This window comes from Carassius carassius, chromosome 45 (genome assembly GCF_963082965.1).
Source record: "Carassius carassius chromosome 45, fCarCar2.1, whole genome shotgun sequence".
NCBI classification, from domain to species: Eukaryota; Metazoa; Chordata; class Actinopteri; order Cypriniformes; family Cyprinidae; genus Carassius; species Carassius carassius.
In genome coordinates, this window is record NC_081799.1 from 22794704 (window position 1) to 22807186 (window position 12483).

At 38.0% G+C, this 12483-nt stretch overlaps 1 protein-coding gene across 2 annotated transcripts in view; it reads left to right on the forward strand.

The window, feature by feature from the left end:
* The window catches only part of LOC132127690 (zinc finger MIZ domain-containing protein 2-like), a 45439-nt gene continuing 32956 nt past the window's right edge, over positions 1-12483 (forward strand). For both annotated transcript variants that reach the window (XM_059539676.1, XM_059539679.1), the window contains exon 1: positions 1-632. The gene's annotated coding sequence lies outside the window, so the exon portion shown is untranslated. The remainder of the gene's footprint in view (positions 633-12483) is intronic.

The following is a 12483-nucleotide window of genomic DNA, read 5'->3' on the forward strand; positions in this document are numbered from 1 at the left end:
TGAGTGACAAAAAAGGGAGAGAGATAGAAAGAAAGAAAGAAAGAAAGAAAGAAAGAACAAACGAAAGCAAGCACGCAAGCAAGAAAGAGAAAAAAACTGCCTCTCTTTTTTCCGACGGAGCACCTCCATCCCATGATCTCATGAATAAATTATAGCGACTCATTGTGCAATAGAGGGAGGAATGCAGTCGAGCAGACTTGCGCGCACACGTACACACACACACGCACGCGCACGCAGGAGCAGCAGCAGAAGCAAAGCGAGAGCAGTCTCCACTCTTTGGAGTTACACAAAAACATTTCATTAAAACACAAATGCTGGGAGCCGGAACGCTAAGGGTGTTTCATTCCACAGCATATGGATCATACAGATAGGTATCCGACACGTTCACAAATAATATGATCCAGTTTGAACGGTTTTAACGTTACTCGCGCGGCTTCCGATATCTGAGGTAAACGTAGATATCCAAGAAAAGACAGAAACGGTTGCGTTTTTATCTGTTTCAATCCAGCGGGGATCGATATAAGTCCTCATTGTTTGTTTTTGAACATTTCGAGAGGATTTTCTCACAAGCAAAGCCGAACACGGAATCAAATCCAAGCGAACAGATCAACCTCGGGCAGCCGGAGTGGAAGGTGAGGACGAATCATTAGCGCTCTCTATATCATCTCTTTCATCTAATTACGTTTTCCTACTCGATTTAGAAGATTTAATTTTGTATGTGCAGGTGTGTAGCGATATTCAGTGTGATCCAATACTCGTTTTCAATCGTGCTTGATAATTTGAATGGCCCCGTGCAGTCGTTTCCTGCTTTTCTTTGCGTTTAACTTATTCATTCCAGTTGTCAAATTAGCAATAATTGCTCATACATGTGTGTTAACCTCAAATGATTAAGTATAGGAAGGAAGAAGCCATGCACGTGAGCTTACAGTTTAAATGCCTCCTGCTAGAGCATGATTTGGGTGACCAGTCAGGGTTTGATGTCTTTAAAAATGTGCTTGAAAAGACACTATAAATCGACTCAGACAGGGTTTTTGGATTAATTCTGGCTTCTGCATGCTTTCACACTCATGCTTTGTGGTTATTGTCTAAAATATATGTGAATTTAACAGCTAGACAGTGAATCTCAGTTTGAGCTGGTGCACTCTCAGTTTTTCCTCCACGCAAAGATGGGTTTAAATGTGGTCAGGGCTGATCTGGGGAGTGCAAAGTGAGGTATTATATAGTACAACTGTTATTTGATCAAGCTGGATGCTGTTAAGTGAATTTCACAGATAAATGCATTTGAGAACCCAGTTTTTCAGTGTTGCCTGTCACAGTGATTACTTCATTGTGGCTCTTTGGTTTGTAAAGTTATTTGTTGTGAAAACTTGACTCAAAATTTTATTGCCAGAGATCACAGGATCTGCTTCAGGAGATGTTAATATCATGTTGTGTGTGAAATGCATGCTTGTTTTCCTTGTCTGAGCCGTCTTTTTAGGGATCTAAACTGAAACGGAGTTGCTCCACATACACCGGGCAGCATAGGAGGGGGGTTTTGCCTGTCGCATCACAATACCTTTTGCATTAGCATCATGATAGAGCGCTCCACCCAGATGCTTTACATATTGGCAGCACACCTACAGGCAGGTTGGTGTAGCGGGAGGCGTTTTAGGCCGGTAACGACACAGCAGGTGAGATGGACAGATGGTGAAGGTTGTGCACAGAACCTCGGCACTACAGACTGTGTGTTTGCGGGTCACAGACCAGGTAGGCGACAAATGCTGTGCCACCCGTCTCGACTCCCTAAGGGTCAAATGATAGCCACAGACATCCCATTTTTCAGTTTTTAGGCCTTCATTTGCATGCATCGTGTCGTTCTAAAACACTATCGGTGATAGATCACTTAATTATGATAAGAACCCAAGCCATCTGCTATTCTGGACATACAGCATCAGCCGTTCTGTTGGTTTTAAAAATAAATGATGACATATATACTTATCTTAATATTTTACTCGGAACATTGCATTGTCTTCATATGTGCTCTATGTGTCGAGGAAATGTTTACTAAAAGCCCTTCTCGTCACGAGAAGTAAGTCAATAATTGATGGCAGGCCGGCCTCAGCAGTGTCAAGTAAAGCTCCAGTCCTAAAGAGGAGTGTCATGGCTTTGTGTTGCCTCTCTCTGGGAATACAGGCCTAAGCTTAATATTATTAAATGTGCTCAGAGTTTGTTCAGCGCTTCTGTGGTATTATTAGGTAATATTTGCGTCCACAGCAGCTTCAAAGCTCGATGGTTTTACATTTGACAATGAAGAAAATAAGACACAAATATTAGTGTTGTACATATACTGTTTTTTTTATTATTTTTATTCTAGTTTGTGTATTTTACATTGAATTTTCAATGGTCAGAGATTGCAATTAGTACTTCTAATAAAATATTATACGACTACAAAATAGTAATATTTTCTTTAATATTTTTAATAAGTATTAATAATAGTATTATTATTACTACTAACTAAACATTTTATATATTCAACAATTTTGGGAATAGAGACATGAATATTAGTACTGCAAATTTACAGTTTTACTGTTAAATAAAATAATATATTGTTACTTGTATTTATATTTAAATTACAATAATACTATCGTATTACATTTTCTTAATTTTTTTTTATTTAGTAGAATTAGTAATTATACAAATAATAAAACATTGTTATTACTAAATAAAAAGTTTTAAAAATACATTATTACTATTTAGTAGTCATTTTATAGTAGTATTGATATGTTATCAATCTATCTATTCATGGCTGTCTTTCAAATATGTTAATTCAATTTAATAAATTTGAGTTTAGACTTAAAAAAGATAAAAAATGCAGTGAATTTTTAATTTCAAAGTGATATAAAAAGACTGCATAATAAAGCATGCAATTTAGTTAGCGTTATGTAATATACTAGTGTTTATTTTTGCATAATGCATTCTGTCAGTATGCATTAATAGTGTATAGTATATAGTGTAACATAGCTGCAGTTCTTCATGCCATTTTAACACATGTTCCTGTCATATTTATAAGTTTACATTCCCGACTCATATCAGTCTTTTCATCTGACTTTAATTTACTTGTTAATGATTAGTAGCTTCCATGCACGTGTCTCAGCTGTAACAGTATTCCACTCCATAAGCATGTTGTGTCTTTGAGGACAGGAACTGCGTTTTAAAATAGTCGTTGCACCGGGAAACCTATCACTTTATTTTTTAACCTTGGTTTGTGCAAACACTGTGCTTGACCTTGGCTCAGAATGGGAGTGTGAAGACAGCAGTTTTGTTGGGGATGTGTTAACAGAGGCGCTTCTGTACGAACAAAAAGATGAGCAGGCAATTTAATCCAGACCTCACACGATGATGAATAAACGGCTGTCCAGGAAGAGTGATTCCTCCACATCCAGATCTCTTCATAGATTTTAGTATATTTATTTTGAGGTTTAAAGTTGAGTTATTTTCACAGTGACTTAATAAAATACTATTTTTGCAGTATGCTTATTTCTTTTTGTGCTATATTTAGGCCTGTCGCAATAATCAATATATTGATTTATCACGCAATATATGTACACGACCTCAATAATTTTTGGTGACACATTATATCAACCATTATATTTACTTACAAATTGATGTCTCCATGTTTGGTACATTTCACTTGCACCTGTGTCTTTTGCAGCTGCTCGTACATAACGTGGTGTAGTCGTGAGGAGCTTGTTCAAAATTAAAACATGCTTCTACAAAAAAAGTTGATTTGGTCTGCAGATTTGGTCTTGTTTAGGGATCTGTGCCGTTGTGCATACAGATATCTGACTGCTAAGTAGTGATTGGGTTCTTCAACATTAGTGTGCACCCTTTATTTACAGAGAAAAGTTGTTCCGGGAAAAATCTCCATACAAGTTTGTTGTGCATTTTTCTTTTTTTCTACTCGTTACTTTGAACTTTTTGTAAAAAAAAAAACAGTTTATTTACTATTAAAGTTTTTAAGGTATCTAGTATTTGGATATACTTAATTTCCACTAGGGATGTGCACGGATAGTCGAACATTCGAATATTCGTTCTGCTCTAATTATTAGATAAAAATGATATTCGAATTTCGCAAAAAAAAAAAAAAAGTTCACAATAAAACCTAATTTGGTCACTTTCTGTGATTCTCCACGGCATATTTGAAGGTGTATGCAAGCAAAAAGTAATTAATGAATGATTAAGGGGCCATTCACATATCGCGCCTAATAAGGCGTGGAAAAGGCTATGCGCGCCGCTTTCTCCTTCTTTCCAAAGCGCTCGGGCAGAAGCGCTCCTGAGGTGACGCGTTCTCTCCATGAAGACGCGGAAATTTCAGCAAAGGATAAATGGATTTGCAGCACAAAAAAAATCGCTTTCAGTAGCTCTGCTACTAAATTTATTTCAAAATGGCAATCCATATACAGCTATGATCAGCTGTTCCTTCATCTTGGCTGAGCTTTCAACGTTGTTACAGGAAAGGATGAAGCTGAATGTTTAGTTCTTGTCACATGACCCGCGGTTTGCTTGCGGCATTCTGAAAAGTTGAGATGTTTTTAACTCGATGCTGTGCGGACGCGCCTGGAAATAACGGGACCGCGTCGCACCGCGTGCGCATTGCGACCGCGTCGCTTCCATTATGAGCGTGCATACCGCGCGCCTACATTGGAAATAACGAACTTGAGCATGCAAAAGACGCGATATGTGAACGCCCCCCTAAGAGCTGCGGTCTTCTACAGCAGTGGTTCCCAAACTTTTCCATTCCACGACCCACCTAGACAAGTGTAATATATTTCACGACCCACCAAAATATTAAAAAAAAAAAAAAAACAACGAGTGAAATTACTTTAAACCTAATCTTACTTAAAATTTTTATGACAGAAATTAAGTATTTAAGAAAAATAACCATTTTATTTTAGAGTACAACTGAAAATTTCACTACAAATTTACAAGTTTTAATTTTTGTTTACTGGCGTTAAAATATGTAGTGTCCATAAAAACGTGAAGCAGGCTCACTCCAGTGAAGTGTGATCTGCGCTGCTGTGTTTTGTTGCATTCATGATCCTTCCGTGTGTGTCGGCGAGAACGGAGCACAATCCAACACTTTTTTAGAAAAGCATAAGAAGCAAAGCAGAACTATCTAAAACAGTTTGGAGATTAAAATAATTGTGAAATAGGTAAAAAAAGACCGATTGAACCTTTTAATGACATTGCTCTGAGACCTTCAAAACACGCAACGCACACGGACTTAATTGCAATTTGAAAATCACACTAAGGATATTGCAGTTCATTATTAATGTTGGTGGGCTATATCGTTGTGATGAGTGGGTTCCCAGTTCCCGCCTCCTTCTTCCTGTGATTGTGAAGATTTTAATGTTTTACACTGGTGCCGAAGCCAGGGAGGAAGGAGGGGCGCGCTGCCGAAGATCCTTCGCCGCTGGGGTGAATCCGCAGTGCCATCGAGCAGGGCGAAGGAGTCTGCCGCCGAGGGTGCTCGATGTGGTGGGCTGGAGTGAGTTGCCGGGGGGGGGGGGGGGGGGGGAACTCACTCCAGCCCACCGCCTCGATGACTCCTTCGTGGAAAGAGGTGGGAACCGGCGGACAATCAAACAAAGTTTTAATAACCAAATAAACACAAAACAGCGCGACAGCCCCTCTCGGATGACTGCCGTGCACAAATAAAAAACAAACACAAAATAAAACCCAGGCCTGGTCCTCTCTCGTCCTTCACTGTCATCGCTCCTCTTTTGTATCTTTCCGATCTCCTCCGTGGTTCTTGAGACCGGTGAGTGTTGCTCATTTCCCAATCACTCCACCGGCCTAGCTCTGTTCCCATGGCACTAGGCCCCGCCCCACTCGTCACATTCGTGCAGCCCTAGACTGAACTGTGTTAGTGTCTGTGTGTCATTGAAACGCAAAATTAGCTGCAGCCAAGTGACTTTGTGCGACCCACCTTGTTCCATTCCGTGACCCACGAGTGGGTCGCGACCCACAGTTTGAAAACCCCTGTTCTACAGTACTTCAAATATGCCGTGGAGGATCACAGAAAGTGACCGAATTCAAGAACATTGTTGCGGCATCTCTCAAGCAACGAATAAACACCGCTAACTTGGAGAATGCAGTGAAAACTCCTCTTCTCGCGTCTGCCCTAGACCCTCGGCACAAACATCTCAGGTTTCTCGATGAAAACATGAGAGAAGTAAGAAAAAAAAAACTTTTTTGAACATTATCGGATCATTTCCCTTGATGCGAGTGGTGCGGATGCAGCCGCCGTCACCAACGATGAAGAAGATGCAATGCCCACTCGTCGGAAAAGGCAGAGCCAGTTCTCCAGCGATGATTACAGAGAGTCCAGCCGAGACGAGTGGGAACAGTTCTTGCTGGAGCCATGTATTCCACCAGATGAGGATTGTATTCAGTGGTGAAACGAAAACACGAAGCGCTTCACAAAACGTACTCGCTTAACACACCGTTATTTGTGAGTCCCGCCAACGTCTGTGCCGTCAGAGCGCGCTTTCTCCACGGCCGGCCTTATTGTTAACAGACTAAGGAGCCGACTTTCGTCCGATCATGTTTACATGCCCGTATTTCTTAAAAAGAACATTTGAAACAATAGAAAAAAAGCAAAAAAGATTTGCTGACAGTTTAAAAGTTAAGTGTAAGCTACATTCTGTACAATAGCCTAATTGCTGCAGGCTGCTTTACGTTTTTTCTTTGTTCACTTTTTTTTTTTTTTTTGCTTTTAATCTGTACTTTTGTTTGTTTGCACACATTGTTAAAGGTTTTCAGCTACAAAACACGATGTGTAATGTTCAAGCTTATTGTAAGCTTGTTCAAAATGACGAAAACAAATGTTGCTGAAAAATAACGTCTGACTCATTAAACTTAATTTAAATAATCGAATATTCGAATATTCGTTTTTTGTGAGCTCAAATATTCGAATGTGATATTTGTGGAAAACGCCCATCCCTAATTTCCAAAAGCTAAATATTCTCAAAAATGAAAAGTTTGTTGACATTCGGAAGTGTGTACACCTTCTTGCATTTTATGCTGTTACATTATGATTTTATATTCAGTGGCATAAAATGGTCTTTAAAATGACAATAATATCGATTAACGCAGTTATTTCTGGGGCAATATATTGCACAACAAAAAGTGTTATAAATATATATATATATGTATGTATATGTGTGTGTGTGTGTGTGTGTTATTTTGTTTATTATTATTAATAATAAAAATTGTACATAAAACAGGCTAATCAGAAATATTTTGGCTGAAGTGTGCCCTACAAACAAAAAATCAGTTTTTCCCCCTTAAATCATGCAGCCAAATTTAGAAGAAATATCAGTCAGTTTTTCACTCCTCAGGCAATTGCATTGAAACAATTGTTAATACAAAATTGGGTTAAAAATGCTAAATTTACTTTATTCTTGTTGAACTCATTGTCACTTGCCGAGTTGAACATACTTTGTGGTGTGGTTAAGTGTTAAGACTTCACTACATAGGTTTATATTGTGTTAAAATGTAAGCAGTATGCATTGGACAGTAGCTTACATGTCATTTATAGCCTTAGCAATTCAGTCAGATCTTCAAACTAGAGACGAATCGTGCTAACATTTGAGGTGATTGGTAAGGCTGAACTTAGTTTAGTTCTTGCGAAGTGAGAGTAATGCTCCAGATCACAGCAATAAAAGCACACACAGACAGATTCACGGCCATGCCCTCTTGTTTCTGTCTGCCTCACTGTTTCAGTACTCTTGGGGAGTTTCTTTTTATATCCGCGGAGTGAGCATCACACACAGTGTTGAAATCAACGTCTCTGCCGCACCTATGGATCTAACCAAGCTATATTTGGTGTGCTGAAGTATGGCTTCAAAAAACCCTTCCGTTATGTTGATTTCCTTTCTTGAGTTCTGTTCTGCGGTCATCCATTGCGGCAGATTAAATGTCTGAGTGGTCCAAGAGACCCTATGAAGGGCGGACCCCCACGGTCTACCTGGGGAGAGATGTGGTTAAAGGGTTTAATGGGATCACATGATAGCGGAGTAAAAGGGGCTGCTTTGTGATTAAACATTAAGATGTTGAGGTACAGATCAATGGAATCGATGTTCGAGCTGCTCCGTGGCTGTTTTCCCTCCCTTGTGATGTCAATGGCTAACCGCTACAAGACGCAGATGAATAAAGGCTCTCTGTTGTGCAGAAAAAAAATGCAGAAAAATACATCATGTGCACCAAATAAATCTAAAATGAGTTTTCATATAGCTAACACATGGAATGTGGTAGAGACGTGCGTCAGGGAGCAGATCTTGCATTATCGCCACTCAGACATTGCTCGAGCGGCATGTTAACAGGCGGGTGGCAGCATTACAAAACAGCCTGAAGATCATCGGATAGGCCTGGCTGTAATCCGCCTGCTGTTTTGCCCCTGCAGCCAGTGCATTATAGGACAGGCGCAGAGAGACAAGTAACCTCTTATTGAATAGCTGTGTGCATGCGAGCACAGCTTTATTACCCACACACACCTCTGCTGGATCAAAGCCACAGGGCAGAGGTCATAAACTTAGATAAATCTGCTTTCGTTTTTTTGCTTCCCCCTCTCAACCGCACACATTCTCCCGACAGACAAATTAGATGTTTCGCCTCGTTGAGGAACTCTCTGGAAATTGTTGAAGTCAGATTGCAGGCTGCTGGCTCAAAAGTGTTGAGACTTGTGGCCATCCTCGGATGATTAGCATTCCCAAGCGGCCATCTGATAACGGCAGCACTGAGATCCAGACCGCATCACCGGTGGCTTTGTTTGGGCCCTATAAACATTTTTCCTAAATTCTGTTTTATTTAGCCTTTTTTCCAAATGTCTGGGTTCCTTTTTTTCTGTTTGAATTTTTCTGTACTCGGTTTAAACAGTAAAATTTTATTTAAGTTGTCAAAAAACATTTCATTAAATTAATTTTTAAGTTTAAAATTTTTAGGGCCCTATGAAATCTAGTTTATTTGTATCTGGTTTTAATTTTTTCCCCAAATTCCATTTTCCATTACTTTTTTCTGAAATCCATTTTAATGTTTTAATTAAATATTGGCAATCAAAATGTATGCCTACATTTTTTTTGTTTTGTATATAATTCCACATGTGTTAATTCATAGTTGTGATGCCTTCAGTGTGACTACAATTTCCATAGTCATGAAAATAAAGAAAACTCTTTGAATGAGGTGTATCCAAACTTTTGGACTGTAGTGTGTGTGTGTATATATATATATATATGTATATGTGTGTGTGTGTGTATATATAGGTTTTAATGAATTCATAAAGATAGCAGTCATTTGCCTCATTCCTGAATAAATCAGCTGTTTTAATGAATCCATTAAATAAAGGACTAATGACTCACTCATTAAAACATTTGCCGGTTTGGTCTAATACTTAAATCTATCATAGCATTTTCCCAACTTTTTTATTCTTTTGTTTAAAAAATATTTAAAACATTAATCTTATAAAATTTTTGCATTCAAAATTTTGCTGTGTAAATGCATTTACTGCACCTCAGCTGCATCAAAAAGTCTGTGTAAAAGCATCTCATGCCACTTCAGATGCAGCTTCCTGCAGTGGAAAGATGGAGTTTGTTGATTCTGATTTCATTTGAATGGTAACAGCTCTACAGTCTCTTATTATTCTAACTGAAGCAATTAAAAAAAATAGGGAAGGAAGAAAAAAAAAAAAAAAAAATATATATATATATATATATATAATAAAAACCTGATATCAAATGAAACCACCATGCTGGCAATTTACTACTAATCACAGGAGCAGCTTTACTGACAAGATGACTGATTTTTTTTTCACAGCCCTGCATTAACAATTCAATTTATTTTTCAAAATGTTATCAGACAAAAATGTAACACTATTTTTTGGCAAACAGAGTGCTGCACAACAGAGTTTAACTATTAAAACATGGAAGACAAATGTGAAAATTAGTTCTTTTATTATTATTACTTTGAGAACTACTTTAGTAATAATATATTTGTCACAGTTTCTTCAATTTGACATTCTGCGTTATTCAGTAAATGTTTTCATTATTGGATAACATGATTCCGACCGTGTTTATTGCATCACAGAAATCATAGGACCCCACTTCGTACCTTGCCAATGGCGAAAAGTGGCGAGCGTTTCTCCTTCAAAGGCCTTGTTGAAAAACGGTAGCACATCTAACGGGATTGAAGGAGGCGAGATGATTCCAGAGCCCATCATTTCAAAGACTCGGGCACAAGTAGTAAATTCCACTTCCAGAGGTGTATACGGGGTTTCAATAGATGTTGGAGATGGACGAGCGCTCCGGTGGAGTTGGGGGTGGACGTGGAGCACTCTGGGATGGGGGCAGGTAACTCTTTCAGAGCAGCTGCCGTTTGCTCTGCAAATTGATGTTCTTCACTCCCCCCCGTATGTTTGGATACGCAGGAATAGCTTTGATCTTTTTGGGGTTGCGGGGCTCTTTTTTCTTTTTTGACCACTCACGCAAATTGCTCCTGTAGGGACTATGGCCCGAGGACTGTTTAGTCGGCTGTAACCTCAGAGAAAGGTAAAGACACTTTGTCTCGGATATCAATGTGCAAGGGTCGCAGGGGTCACCCTGGAGTACCTTTCCACCAGCTGCTAGGAATCCTGGGAATGTCAGTTATAGGGGTGCTCATGTAGACAACAAGCAGCTAATAATATTGGATATTAGAGATTGTAATATTCTTGGACGATTTGCAAGTTTGCAAGTGTGACCAGCCAAGATCGATTTTTGCTGATACCGATTTTCTTTCTAAAAACTATAAATGACAGCATATACAAACAAAAATCAATTTTTTATGCAAAATCTTTTTTAAATAGTAATAATAATAATAATAATATTTACATAATAATATAAAAAAATAATTACAGATGTTCTGTCACTTAAACAATTCTCAAAATAAAGTGCTCTTTGACTAGAAAAGAGGTAGAAAAGGAGTTGCTGTATATAACAATACAGATGTCATTTCACACTGTTTCACCCACATTTTTGCCCTAACCTTTTTTCTTCCCTATATTTTTTTAATTGCTTCAGTTAGAATAATAAGAGACTGTAGAGCTGTTACCATTCAAATGAAATCAGTATCAACAAACTCCATCTTTCCACTGCAGGAAGCTGCATCTGAAGTGGCATGAGATGCTTTTACACAGACTTTTTGATGCAGCTGAGGTGCAGTAAATGCATTTACACAGCAAAATTTTGAATGCAAAAATAATTTTATAAGATTAATGTTTTAAATATTTTTTAAACAAAAAAATTTAAAAGTTGGGAAAATGCTATGATAGATTTAAGTATTAGACCAAACTGGCAAATGTTTTAATGAGTGAGTCATTAGTCCTTTATTTAACGGATTCATTAAAACAGCTGATTTATTCAGGAATGAGGCAAAGTGACTGCTATCTTTATGAATGGGTTACTGAATCATTGACTCACTTGATTAGTTAAAAAAAATGGATTTATTAGCTTTGAACTATTTTCATCAGTGAAATTGAGCAAAAACAGTAAATTTTGTGTCTAAAATGTAAGTCACTTCATTTTGACTTTTGTTTATTGAACTACTATTGTATAAAATCACATCGCAATCGGTATTGAAACATTTTGGTCATGCAATGTTGCATACCTAAGTCATATAGGCCTATTATATAATTCTTATTTTTAACTACAGCAGTATGCATCTATAAGTTTCTGTGTGTTCTGTTGCGCTTATTTGTTTAGTTTTCTGCAGAAGTCTCAGACTCACTCAGGTGCGCAAGCCTCATGAGGCACGACATAAATACATTATCAGTCGCTGTAAGTGTGACGTCAAAACACAGCGGCTCGGAATCAGCAGACTGACCACGTGGAAAAACGGCTAATTCCGGTCCCTGGCTGGTCGATCGGTGCATCACTATTGGATATTAATGCACCATTAGAGTTCCTTCATATGTATGCATATTTTGTGAAATATTATGAAAATATTTTAACTTATCTTCTAGTTTTAATACAAGTAAAGCTCAATTTTGGCATATTGCTGATTACCCTCCAAATATTTGAACTTTTTCAACACACACACACACACACACACACACACACACATTAAAGTAAAAATATACATTTAGCGCACAAATTTTATTAAAGCACTTAAACTTGTATTATTAATGGTATTCGGTGTAATATTTTTATTAGATTTTTTATATTTTCAGCTTTGCGTTTAATTTTTCGTATTTCTGAAAGAATAGGAAGGACAAGTGGAATTTACTTTTGTGTTAATCAGCATTATGCCACAAATACTCTAGACTGAACTTCACTTGCATTTAACACTTCTATTTATTCCAGTCAACTAGAGAAGGTGTGAGGCGTCGATTTCCGCCTCTTATTTTTAGTTGACTGTGGTGACAGCTGGTACAGATAAGGATTAGATGCTGTGTTCAATGTCTTGTTATAC